Consider the following 13947-nt stretch of genomic DNA (forward strand, 5'->3'; position numbering starts at 1 on the left):
TGGTCTCCCAGGTCGTAGTCCAGCACCTTACCACTGCACCACACTGGCTCTCTCATAGCTTTCAAGAGGATCAAAAAACAAACTCATAACAAGAAGTCTCGTGTTTCAAGAAGAGCAATGTGGGAAACATCAGAGATGAACATTACCAAGTTGGAAGTAGGTCCTGAAGATGGCTTTACTACCAAAAGAGCAAGTACTTTGTTTCCTTTTCTATGGGTTTCTTTTCTAACCAATACAGAACATGCCAACAGTTATTTGTTCATTTCTGTGTCTTTTTGCAAATGGAAAGGGAATTCCTCAAGTTAAAAGGAGCTGTAGTACACCCATTTGCTAAAGATCACATTTAATTAATTAATTAGTCACTTTTCTTTACAAAAGTGAATCCAAAGTGACTTACAATCAATTGACTAGCTGGATAAATTCCTATAAGACTTAATTTCTACTTGGAAGGAGGAAAAGCTACCTCAACTGGAAGTTTAGGACAATATTATTTTTTTGAGTCAGTGCTAGTCAGACACAAAACAGAGAGAAATGTACATTGATAGTTTTGGTGTTGCAGAAATTCTCTTGTAAGGAAAAGAACATCGAACATGAATAAATGTCTGGTAAGCAGCGGTAATGCAGCCGAAGCTCTGCTCACGGCCAGAGTTCGATTCCAATGGAAGGAGGATGTCGAATCTCTGGTAAAAGGGGTTGAGGTCCACTCAGCCTTCCATCCATCTGTGGTTGGTAAAATGAGTACCCGGCATATGCTGGGGGGTAAAGAAAGGCCGGGGAAGGAACTGGCAATCCCACCCCATATATACAGTCTGCCTAGTAAACGTCGCAAGACGTCACCCTAAGAGTCAGAAATGACTCGCACTACAAGTGCGGGGACACCTTTACCTTTACTTTTACACTTGCAGAGCTGAAGTGATGCTAAACAAATGCACTGCCTCTTTTTTGTTTTATTGTTTAATAGCGATTTATATAAACATTTTTTATAAAGCTCCATATAAAGAAATGGCAAGTTATGTAGCTATCAAGATTTTACATGTAGTTTTCTTAAAATATTTTGTACAATTGCATAGATGTGTAAAACCTGCCATTATCAACAAAACAATGTTAACAGATTTAAGAAACTACTGAAATCTACAGTATAGTACCACCACTCAGGGCCAGCACCAGACTGTAGAAGGCCCTTGGGCACCAAACTGCAGTGGCCCTCAGCAGTGGCAGCACAGCATGCTGACACACTAATGCGGCAACACGGGAAGTGGCATGGCCGGGCCAATTTTAAGCTCATGCTAGTGAGGGGAGGGGTATTGCCTGGGAGGGTGGCTCCTACTCCACGATCCATGCCAGCATTGTGTTGTGGGGTGCGTGGTCCATGACCTGATGCTAGTATGGATTGTGGAGCAGGAGCTACATCTACCCATCCCCAACAGCAGGGGCCCCTCAGCAGCAGGGGCCCTTGGCCAGTGCCCAACCTGGCTGCCCTCTTGTGCTGGGCCTGCCACCACCCTTCACAAAAATATAGATCTGTTTTCATGTAAATTCTTACAGTCTAATCCTTTTGTCATATGACTATTATAAAAACCATGTGGGTACTGAAGTTGTAATGCACATCTTGCTGTTCTAACATCTTGTCGGTCATCACGGTCCCAAAGGTTTCCATTGCTTGTCCCAAATCATCTACCATGTGGAAGAGGCTGCCTACATTGTGGCCTCTCTCACTGGCTTTCCACGGGTATTTCTTCTTCTTGTACTTGGGAAAGAATTGTTGAGCTGTTCCATGACCTCTTCTAACCCTGTGATTATGTCCTGGGGAGGACTGAGCAGATCATCCTCATGGGACCTCACCCATAGCTTCTGAAGTCTGACTGCCAACTATACAGAGAAGCATCGGCTGATTTCTATCTGAGGTAGTTGGAGAAGACTGAGTTGTTCCATTCACCTTGGCATCCACTTGAGGCTGTTCCAGCAGCTGCCTCAACCTGTGCAGCTGTGATTCCAGCTGTTTGTTGTGATCCTCCAGGATTTGCACCCTGGCTTCTAGACGGCCTTTGTGCTGACAAAGTAGTTTGGCTTCTGCAATGAGTTCAGCATCTCATGGACTCTGAGGGGAAATGGGCATCATCTCAGGTGGTGATGGCGGGGGAGATAGTCCTTTGTGATCATGTTGCTGCTTCAACAGGTCATATTCTACCTAACCTGCTAGGGTTTTCTTCAGTTTACCTCTTTCTTCGCTCTCCAAAGAAATTAGAATCTGTGCAGGGCTTCGAGGTTGACTGAGTGGGGATTATTGGTTCAGACTTTGGCAGTAGTGGATTAACAAATGCTCATTGTCTGTGCTTTCATTAGGAGAAATGCTATCCTTCAAGTATGTCCCATTGGTGTTCTCCATTTCTGCTAGCATAACGTTGAATACATTGTCATGTGAAAGCGGAAGGGACGAAGCGGGTGCAGAATCTACTGGCCAGAAGTTGATCAGCGTGACAGGAGTTTCCATGATGTCTCCCTCCAACATTGTTTGTACAGGCAGGTAGCCCATTCTTGGGTGTTTTGCAAAATATCTTTTTGTTCAGAATTTGTTTTTCAAATTCCAGTCAGGGGAAGATGGTGGGGATATCCAAGGAGGGAACAACAGACCAACAAGCAAGCAAGCCCCCACTTCTTCTCAACATCCTCTACACTAAAATCGTGGATGTGACTCTTTATTCCCTGTCACAGCCCCTTATCTTGCTCTTGCTGTCTCCCCTCCCACTCCTTAACTCAACATTTCTGCCCCTTAACCTTGCATTCTTCCCCCCCTTAACCTCATGATTTATCCCCAGACCAGTCCTTTCCCTTGTTTTCTTTCATTCATTAGTTAAACCTAACTAGTTAAGAACCTAAGAAGAGCCTTGGTGGATCAGGCCAGTGGCCTAACTAGCCCAGCATCCTCTTCTCACAGTGGCCAACCAGATGCCGATGGGAAACCCACAAGTGGGACCTGAGCACAAGAGTGCTCTCCACCCCACCCTGTGGATTCCAGCAACTGGTATTCAGAAGCATACTGCCTTCAACAGAGGCAGTAGACCATAGTCATTGTGGCTAATTGCCATTGATAGTTATCTCCACCCCTGGCCCTAGCTTTTCTCTTTCTTCCCCACTCTGTGTGTGTGTGTGTGTGTGTGTGTGTGAATGAGTGTGTGTGTGTGAGAGAGAGGGGTGTGTGTCCCTGTGTGTGTCAAGTTGTGATCTGTGTATTGTGGCTTCCAGCTCCTCTATCCCCTCCCAAGCCCTGCCTGTTTTTAGCTGAGCTCTGTGCTGTGCTTTATCCTGCCAACTCAAGTGGGCACCAGCTGTGCCACTGCATCTAATAAATACCTGGGAGGGAAATATTATATTTTAAAATATTAAAGGCAATCCATAAAAATCAATCTGTTTTATGAGGCCAAGAGGTAAATTTCTCTCCAGGAGTGTTAACAGTGCAGATATTTTCATCAAAGGAATCGGGGACAGCTTGATTCAAGCTAAACTAACATTAAAAAAACAGAGAGAGAGAGAGATAATAAAAGAAAAATATATGAATTAATTGAAAATCAGCTTTTGTCTCCATTGGTTTTTTCTTTGATATATTAAGTGCAAACATACAGACTGCTGTTGCATAGATTTTGTGACAACATGGCCTGCTGTACAGCCATCTGGCTACGCTTATCAATAAGTACAGGGGAAATCTTGATTCTATACATTTTGTAGCATTACATTCCTCGTTTTAATTGCCGGTGAAGCAAATCTCTACATCGCAGTGCTGGGAATGAAAGTTTAGGTTTTTAAAACCTTCCTCCAATTTCGAGGGGAAAAAAATCACAATAACAGTTTTTGGGGTGAGTTTTATACCGCATTGCGATTACCAGTGTATGGTGGGATGACGTTTTGTCTCCACATTTGTGTCTGTGGTGTCAGAAGAAGTATGCTTGACAACACCCAGAGTCAGAAAACACTCAGAGGAGGTAGAATTTTTCTGTGTGGTAAAAGTTTGTGCCTCCCTCTGCATATTGAGTAAACAACACAATTTCTGTTCTTTTAATAAGCTATGGTTATTCCATTACAAACAACAAAAAACTATATTTTAAATTTAAAATGTCATGAAAATATTGTAAACTGTCTAGAATAAACTTTATTACATGACATGATGTTAAAGGTGTTGTGGTGATACTGGCAAGGCCGGCCCCCATGCAAATGAATGCACAGGGCGGAGGGTTCTTGCTTTCTCCCTTCCTCCGTATCTACATAGAGTCTTTGTATGTTGAACGTGAGTTCACCTAAGCTCACAGGTTATCAACAGCAGTTGTCCAATGCAGGTGGAAGATAGACGAGACCCCATTCAAGAACTCTTGAGTCTTGGAAGGTACCAGAAATGTTTTGTTTGGGAGTCAGACTTCAGGCAGGAGAACAGTCTTTATAATATAGGCTATTTATTTATATCTTGCACACTACAACTAATAAAATGCATTATAGGTGGCCTTAGCCATCATTTCAGAAACAGAAAAATAGGTATACATATCAGCATGAAAGAAGGTGCTGGATATCCATTTAACATCAAAGTATAAGACTTTGAAGGCACATTGTAGTTAAAACAAGTTACAATAGATGATGGACTGAACTAAACTCCAATTCATATTACAGAGCCAAAGTTTGTTTGTTTGTTTATTTATTTATTATTTGATTAATATCCCGCTCTTCCTCCCAGCAGGAGCCCAGGGCGCCAAACAAAAGCACGAAAAACTTTTAAAACATCATAAAACAGACCTTAAAATACACCAAAACAAAACAAATTTAAAAACATTTTTAAAAAGCTTTAAAAACATATTTTAAAAAGGGTTAAAAAACATATTGTTTTTAAAAAAACATATTAAAAAGCAATTCCAGCACAGACACAGACTGGGATAGATCTCAACTTAAAAGGCTTGTTGGAAGAGGAAAGTCTTCAAAAGGCACCGAAAAGATAACAGAGATGGCGCCTGCCTAATATTTAAGGAGAGGGAATTCCACATGGTAGGTGCTGCCACACTAAAGGTCCATTTCCTATGTTGTGTGGAATGGACCTCCTGATAAGATGGTATCTGCAGGAGGCCCTCACCTGTAGAGCGCAGTGATCGACTGGGTATATAAGGGGTAAGACGGTCTTTCAGGTATCCTGGTCCCAAGCTGTATAGGGCTTTGTGCACCAAAACTAGAACCTTGAACTTGGCCCGGTAGCAAATGGGCAGCCAGTGCAGTTATTTCAGCAGTGGGGTGACATGTTGGCAATACCCTGCCCCAGTGAGCAGTCTCGCTGCCACATTTTGCAGTGGTTGCAGCTTCCAGACCAACCTCAAGGGCAGCCCCACATAGAGCACATTACAGTAATCTAGCCTGGAGGTTACCAGTGCATGGACAACAGCGGTCAGGCTATCCTGATCCATAAACAGCCGCAGCTGTCTTACCAGCTGAAGCTGGTAAAAGGCACTCCTAGCCATGTAGGTCAAAGTACATGGAGATACATGTCATAATACATCACCCATCATTTTTTATCCTCTACCCTACAGCAACAGTGGCAACATCCTATTGTTCCAGAAGATGCTGGATGTGGAGAATGAGCTCCATAACAGAGCAGTTACTGCTGCCTGGATGGTGGGATGTGGAGCAGGCACATTTGCATCCTTCACTCTATCTCTGAGTGAATTAGGTCTTTCCTTAGAGCTACCAGCCGTAGGCACCTTTGAAGCCATAGAGATGTATGCTTCCAGTCTGGATAGTTGTGTACCCATAGCACTTAGCAACATCGATCATATCGAAGAAAAGCTCGATTGACCTCCTGTTAACTTTACACTTGCCTGTATAATGTCTACGTAGGTGGCCAGAGTATCTACTCCACCTTTTGCTGCATTGTAATTATGATCTCTGGTTTATGCTGTTCACCAGACACTACCATGTCACAATGCATGGTTGGCAGTAGAAGCACTGATTTCCTTTTGGGGGGGGCATACGGTATAAGTGGATGCTCACTATAAATGCAAAAGACTGAAGAGCAAACTTGCCTTTGGGAATTTGGCAGCAGTTCCATCAGTACGTAGGGTTTATTCCTCCTAATGGGGCCAAAATAAGTAAGGTATTTCTGAAATAAACTTTCAGCCAATTCATTACTGGTGAAGTAGTTGTCCCCAGCTACATTCCTACCACTGTTGTAGCATGGTTCTACCAGCTTGGTAACAACACTGTAACCACGCTGAGTTTCTCGTGGCTCTCCAGGCTGCTTGCCAAGATAGATGTTGCCCTTCTAAGAGAATGCTCTGGGCGTTTCAAAATACACCCACCCAATCCATGCCTGGAAACAACTCTGAATGGATGCAGATTAATTGTAATTGGTTGCCCAAGAGGTCTTCTGTATCTTTAAAAGCTGTGCAGGGGGAAAGGAGAATTTCACCTTGTGGTTTTTCCCATTACAGTGTTGCAAGAAAACCTGCACTTGACTGAATTTTCTCTTCTCTTAAAGATACAGAATCATTCTCAGGCCCTGAGCCTGGCAACCCTAAATACAAACAAAAGAACCCAAACAGGAGTTGCTCTTGCCCCCACTTACAACAATATTGCAGATTCCAATTGTTTTATCAGAATACAAATTTTAGAAACAAAGAACTGTGGTGAACATAAATCAAATTACTTGTGAATCACATCTGAACATAGTTATACCAAAGATCTGACATGTATATTGGAAACCATTCAGAGAAGGGTTTCTATTAGGGTTGCCAGGTCTCCGGTTTTCGGCCGGAGTTTCAGGGAAAAAGGGGCCGTCTCCGGCCTCCAGCAATACTTTGCTTAAACTGGCTGATCTCCGGCTTTTCATTGGCCGCCTTCCCGCCCTTTGTCATTGAGGCAGGGAGAGCTGGTGCCACCAGGGCCGGGCTCTGTCTTCCCAGGCAGCAGCCTGTCTTGGACAGGGGCGGGCGGGAGCGGCAACGAGGGGCTGGCCCTGGGCGCTCGAGGCAGGCGCTGCTTAAAAGGCCGGTCGGGCGAGCGCGGCGCTGTCATTCTCCCTTCTGCTGTGGGCGCCGCTGGGCACGGCACCCACAGCACGAGGGGTGAAGCGACCAGGCGTCCTTGGGGCTAAGAAGGAGCTGGCCCCGTCCGGCGTCCACTGCTGCTGTGGGTAGCAGGCTGGAGAGAGAGAGAGAAAGAGAGAGAGGCTGGAGAAAGAGAGAGAGGCTGGAGAAAGAGAGAGAAATAGAGAGAGGCTGGAGAAAGAGAGAGATGCTGGAGAGAGAGAAAGAGAGAGATGCTGGAGAGAGAAAGAGAGAGATGCTGGAGAGAGAGAAAGAGAGAGGCTGGAGAAAGAGAGAGATGCTGGAGAGAGAGAAAGAGAGAGATGCTGGAGAAAGAGAGAGATGCTGAGAGAGAGAGAGAGAGAGAGAAAGAGAGCGATGCTGGAGAAAGAGAGAGATGCTGGAGAAAGAGAGAGATGCTGAGAGATGCTGAGAAAGAGAGATGCTGGAGAGAGAGAGAGAGAGAGAGAGTGATGCTGGAGAAAGAGAGAGATGCTGAGAGAGAGAGAGAAAGAGAGAGATGCTGGAGAGAGAGAGAGAGAGAGAGAGAAAGAGCGATGCTGGAGAAAGAGAGAGATGCTGGAGAAAGAGAGAGAGAGAAAGAGAGCGATGCTGGAGAAAGAGAGAGATGCTGAGAGAGATGCTGAGAGAGAGAGAGAAAGAGAGAGATGCTGGAGAGAGAGAGAGAGAGAGAAAGGGAGAGATGCTGGAGAAAGAGAGAGATGCTGAGAGAGAAAGAGAAAGAGAGAGATGCTGGAGAGAGAGAGAGAGAGAGAAAGAGAGCGATGCTGGAGAAAGAGAGAGATGCTGGAGAGAGAGAAAGAGAGAGAGGCTGGAGAGAGAAAGAGAGAGTTTGGCCCTAATCCTCAGTTTCTTACTATTTCCTCTGGATAATTGCACTGCTGGAAACGGACAGAATCATCATGTAATTGTCTTTTCTTGACAGGATGTGGGAGTGAGATTGAAATGACAACAAATAGGAATGTGTGCCATTGTTCCATTTTTCTGCACATTTCCCATCTCCCCAAAGCAGCCTTCCCCAACCTGGTGCCTTCCAGATATCTTTGGGCATACAGCTGCCACCAGCTAACATCTGGAGGGCACCAAGCTGCCCTAAATTGTCAGCTGCTTCAGGTCTATCAGATCTAAGCATATGGTCACCCTGTTGTGGGAAAGTTCCCATTAAACTGACTCGTGTTGTCTCATTAAGTCTCTAATGTGGCAATTTAAGCGAACAGACCTGATCTTGTTCTGGGTTTTGGACTTCCAGCAGGGGCTTTATCTAGAAGGACTAAAAGGCCCCTTCTAGCTCTGTGATTCTATGCTACATGTAAGTGTGTGTGTGTGTGTGTTACACACAAACGCACAGGCACACACACAAGCATTCTTTTTTTCTTTGATCAATTTTGCTTAGAAAAAAAGTGTCTTGTTCTTGTCAGTTGACTTCCTTTTTTATTCTTTGTATGTACTTAAACAAGCTGGTCTGTTTTAAAAGAAAAGCTTGGTGGTGTTTGTGAGAGCCCACGAAAGAGCAATTTCAGGTAACTGCCACAGCCAAATGGTTAAGAATTGGCCTTATGACATAATGTGTACTGGCTGGTCTCTACAGAATTCCAAACACCATTTCAGACTTAAGGCTGCCATCTATTATCCCAAAGGCAGCCAAAGTAGCATCCTCCAGATATTGTACTAAAACTCCCATGATCCCTATCCTGCTTGGCCAGCAATCACAATAAAGTCCAAAAACTTGACTGCATCTGTTTAATTATATGCATGGAAATGGAAATGGACTGCCTTCAAGTCGATTCCGACTTATGGCTACCCTATGAATAGGGATTTCATGGTAAGCGGTATTCAGAGGCGGTTTACCATCTAAGGCTAGTACTCCCCACCTGGCTAGGGCCTGCTCAGCTTGCCACAGCTGCACAAGCCAGTCCCTTCCTTGTCCGCAACTGCCAGCTGGGGGAAACGGCTCCTTGCGACTATGCACCTTGCCCACAGGTGGCAGGGCACATAATCCCTGAGCCACTCACTGTGGGGGTGACTTTAGCTGGCCCTTGACACCCAGGAGACACGAGCGGGGATTTGAACTCATAGACTCTGGACTCCCAGCCAGGCTCTCCTCCCCACTGTGCTATACCATCTGTTGCATGAGCATACAGTTAACATACAACTGACTTCATAGCACCATGCAGATAACAACTGGCTCACTCTGCATTAGCATAGCTGCTGCAAGCACTCTTAGTTCATTTTTACAAGATAGTTCAACATGCTATCTTGTTCATTAAAAAAATGCATTCATTCCTGACTTTACCTCTTACCACTTCTCCAGGCTGTAAAAAATAAAATAAAACACCTTCCACTTTCCTTTTTTGTATCTTTAATTCAGTTGTTGTTGTTAATGTGCCTTCAAGTCAATTTCAACTTATGGTGACCCTATGAATCAGCGACCCCAATAGCATCTGTCATAAACCACCCTGTTCAGATCTTGCAAGTTCAGGTCTGTGGCTTCCTTTATGGAATCAATCCATCTCTTGTTTGGTCTTCCTCTTTTTCTACTCCCTTCTGTTTTTCCCAGTATTATTGTCTTTTCTAATGAATCATGTCTTCTCATTATGTGTCCAAAGTATATGTGTCCAAAGTCAGAGGAAGGCAATGGTAAACCACCTCTGAATACCTCTTACCATGAAAACCCTATTCATAGGGTCACCAAAAGTTGGGATCGACTTGAAGGCATTCCATTTCCATTTTCCATCCATACTCCCTAAGATGGTGAGAAAGAATGACCTTGTCACTTCAGCTGGACCTCTTTTAGGTAAGATTTCTATTTTAATTTCCAATCAGAAATTTTTTTTTGAATGGTATGCTGCACGCAAGCGTGGTTGATACAATGTATCATGCTTCATGACGTCACTAGGGCCCGCCCCATGATGTCACTAGGGCCCGCCCCATGATGTCACTAGGGCCCGCCCCGTGATGTCACTAGGGCCCACCCCGTGACGTCACTAGGGCCCGCCCCCATTTTCTCAGGTTTTTGGATGGTTCCGACCTGGCAACCCTAGTTTCTATTAATATATATTGAGAAATTACTTCCATATTTCACAGTTTATTTGATAGATGTTTTGTATTTGAATGACTTTCTTTTTACCTGGTTTTGAAAGACCCGAAATTTTGTTAAACCATTCAGCTTTCTTAAGCATTTCCACCTTCCGGTGTCTTGGATATTATTGCTCTAGGCTGCGATCCAATACACACTTACCTGAAACTAAGTCGCATTAAAACCAATAGAGATTACTTCTGAGTAGACATATATTGGATTGCAGCCCTAGGAGTTGTGAGCAACATTCAAAAGGGAAAGGGCAGTGACATTTAAAAGAGGAGTTAACTTTATAAAATATTTTGTCAGGAGTGTTTACTACTATTTTCATCTGGTGTGATGGAAGTCTCCTTTAAGTTTGCCAATATTGCCACTTATCTTTTATAGATTTTTCTAATTTTCCAGGACGTCAGATGATACTGATAACAGTTCCTTGATGATGGACAAACAAGGAGATGTATTCCTTATGTAAATAAGAAACACCAGATTTCTTTTCTAGATATCCAGTATGCTGCACATCTCTGTTCCATTTGGTCATACAGGTGTGATAACAATGTTTTCCCCGCTTTAATGTGGTAGAACAGACTGGTTTTAGCATTCCCTCAATTTCCAGTGTTAGGCTGATAGCTGGCCACCGAATTATAACTACATTGGAGGGGGTGGACATAAAACAGGGAGGTGGGGTAGAATGGAGTGACCTGAACAGCAGCACTCTATGCTATAACATTTTGTTGCAGGTCCCACTTGTGCATACCAATTTTTCCATTCAACTTTTGGCCCCAAGATTTTATTTTATTTGCTTTTGAAAGATAAAATGGAGTGAGGTTTTTATTGGTGGTTTGCTTATTTTAATCAGTTAATGCGGACATTTTGTTTGGCCATGCCATGAGATTTTCATTTTGTTTTGTAAATGCTTGTAAAGTCAAGAGAAGACTCCAAACCACCTCTAGGCCAGCTGAATCAGCTAAACTTTCAGGCTGTGAAATGTATGGCATTTACTTGCTTTAGTGCTAACCACAAATACAGTATGCTGCGCTATAACATTATCATGATAAACTTGTATACTAGGCCATAGAGTTACCCGGGGAACTGATGCCTCTGTCACTAGGGAAATTAAAACTAAACTGGACAAATAAACTAGAAATGGATTGTTTTGAACAATCCATCATTTGGAAGATATGAGCTAGGGGATGGACAGCCTTTCCTATCTCTGTCATTTGTGACTGTGAACAGAACATTCCAATTTCTGATCACTTCCCCAGTTCTTATATACTGCTGAGAGCTTGCAGTGGTGTGTGTGTGTGTGGGGGGGGCGATGTCAAAGCTCCTTACAGAGCAATTAGTTCTCTCTCTTTTCCGATGGGATTGTAAGCAGCAAACAACACAAGGCTGTTAAATGACAAAATTGTTTGTGGCTTTTTTTTAAAAAAAGAAACCTCATAGTAAACTAGTGTTATGTTTCTCCTCAGCCAAATAGATCCATTTGTCAGGCAGTTGTTTATTAACCTCCTTTAATTAAGTCCCTTCCAAGGGTTTCTATTTAATTAAAGATCCACTTACACCAACTTGCTGGAAAAACACAGGAGTGTATGTAAGGGTATGTCTGTGTATACTCCTTGAGAGTCCCTAGGCAAACCTACTGACAAGAAGTTTGTCAGAATATAAGACCCAGTGAGAAAGGAGTGTGCTAAGGTCCATGCACTACACCATAAGCACAAACTAGATTTATTATTTATCTTGTTAGATTTGGGAATGAGCCTTTCAACATCCTCAGAAAAGTGAGGGCCTTTGGGGCGTTCACCCCCCCAAGTCTCTTCAGCACCCATAATCTCTGACCATTGGCCATGTTGGCTGGAGCTGATAAGAGCTGGCGTTCAACAATACTTGGAGCGCCCCAGGTTGCCCATCCCTGTAGCAGAAAGTTCTCCATCAGGGTTACTCATAGGCCCAGTGGGGAAAATATTTTCCCTTCTCACCTCAGTAGTTTGTGACAAAATCCCATTCCTTAGTCTTGGATTTCCATCATGTCTATGAGAATTTTTTTCTTTCATGAATAGACCAAAAAATCTCCCTGCCAATTGACATCACTGGTTTAAGAGTTTAGGGCCTACTCAGCAGAGTGTTTGTTTTGGTGCTCAAGAGTTCTGTTTTAGTGCTGAGGATTCCACAGTCAAGATATGTGAAGTGCTTTCGCCTGGATCTTTCCCCATATTAAACACAGTTCAGCAACTTTTTGATTTCTTTTCAAAATGCAACAATATTAATGCAAATAGAAATAGAGATACAAAAAATAGAAATAAGACAAAAATTGTTCCCTATCAATAACAGCAGCACAAATTTAAAAATATGTATTAAACCAGATCCAACTAAGCTGCGTTATGATGATCTGATATAGACAATGAATTTGTTTCAACTTTCTAAGAATATAGAATAATCTGGCCATGCTTGAATACTGTACTGCTTTCAGCTTCTATATTACTGTCACTGTTTGACTGTCCTCAATCAGCAGGAAAAGACAAGGAAACAAGTTAGAAGTCTCTTCTCAGTGGCTAACACACACCCCTTTCATGCTGATTGGCTCATAGGATGCTGGAGGCATAGGGACTATGCAAACGCTATATTAGGCTGCATTAACAGAAGTATAGTTTCTAAATCGTGTGAAGTATTAGTTCCCCTCTATTCAGCACTGGTTAGGCCTCATCTTGAGTACTGCGTCCAGTTCTGGTCTCCGCACTTCAAGCAGGATGCAGACAAACCGGAACAGGTTCAGAGGAGGGCAACAAGAATAATCAGGGGACTAGAAACCAAGCCCTGTGAGGAGAGGCTGAAAGAACTGGGCATGTTTAGCCTTGAGAAGAGAAGACTTGGGGAGATATGATAGCACTCTTCAAGTACATGAAAGGTTGTCACATAGAGGAGGGCTGGGATCTCTTCTCAATCATCCCAGAGTGCAGGACACAGAATAATGGGCTCAAGTTGTAGGAAGCCAGATTTCGACTGGACATCAGGGAAAACTTCCTAACTGTTAGAGCCGTATGACAATGGAACCAATTACCTACAGAGGTAGTGGACACTGGAGGCCTTCAAGAGGCAGCTGGACAGCCATCTGTCGGGAATGCTTTGATTTGGATTCCTACATTAAGCAGGGGGTTGGACTTGATGGCCTTATAGGCCCCTTCCAACTCTACTATTCTATGATTCTATGACTCTGCTCCCCAAAAGGTAAGGGGTCTAAGACCCCCCAAGACTGTGGACAACTGCAGCCCTGCTTTGTCACCTCAAAACTCAACCACACCATTCTGTTGTGTGTATAGAATTGGTCTTAGCCAAGGATGTAAAAATGGTACAGAGCAGAAGCATCCTTGGTGGCAAACTGCTATCCTTATGAAATGGTTTGCTTTATTTTCCCCTCAACATGCATTTGCCTATACGTTAGAAAATCCAGAAAATTACACCTGCCTGAACACTACTATTCATATGAATCATCTCCAGCCTACTCCACTATCTAACAGCACAATCCTATGCATGTCTAATCAGAAGTAAGCCTTACTGATTTAATAGAGGCTTGCTCTCAGGTAGTGATGGAAGGATCTGCCAATTTCAGTTTTCTCAGTTACTCATTTTTCTCATTCAGTTCTCCACATTTCTGTAGCAATTTGTGATTTGTAAAAAAAAATCCTCATGAAAATTCTTCCGCATTTTAGTGCAAATTTCTCCTAATAAAACACATTTTTGTATGCTATTTAGACTAATGTACACATTTTTGCAAGCAATTTCTTCTAATATAGTCCACTTTTATAT

At 43.2% G+C, this 13947-nt stretch overlaps 1 pseudogene; it reads right to left on the reverse strand.

The window, feature by feature from the left end:
- Positions 1-1673: 1673 nt before the first annotated feature.
- LOC133376874 (dystrophin-like) lies at positions 1674-5799 on the reverse strand (annotated as a pseudogene).
- Between the last annotated feature and the right edge of the window lie 8148 nt (positions 5800-13947).

The sequence above is a fragment of the Rhineura floridana genome, chromosome 1 (genome assembly GCF_030035675.1).
Source record: "Rhineura floridana isolate rRhiFlo1 chromosome 1, rRhiFlo1.hap2, whole genome shotgun sequence".
In the NCBI taxonomy this organism is placed as follows: domain Eukaryota; kingdom Metazoa; phylum Chordata; class Lepidosauria; order Squamata; family Rhineuridae; genus Rhineura; species Rhineura floridana.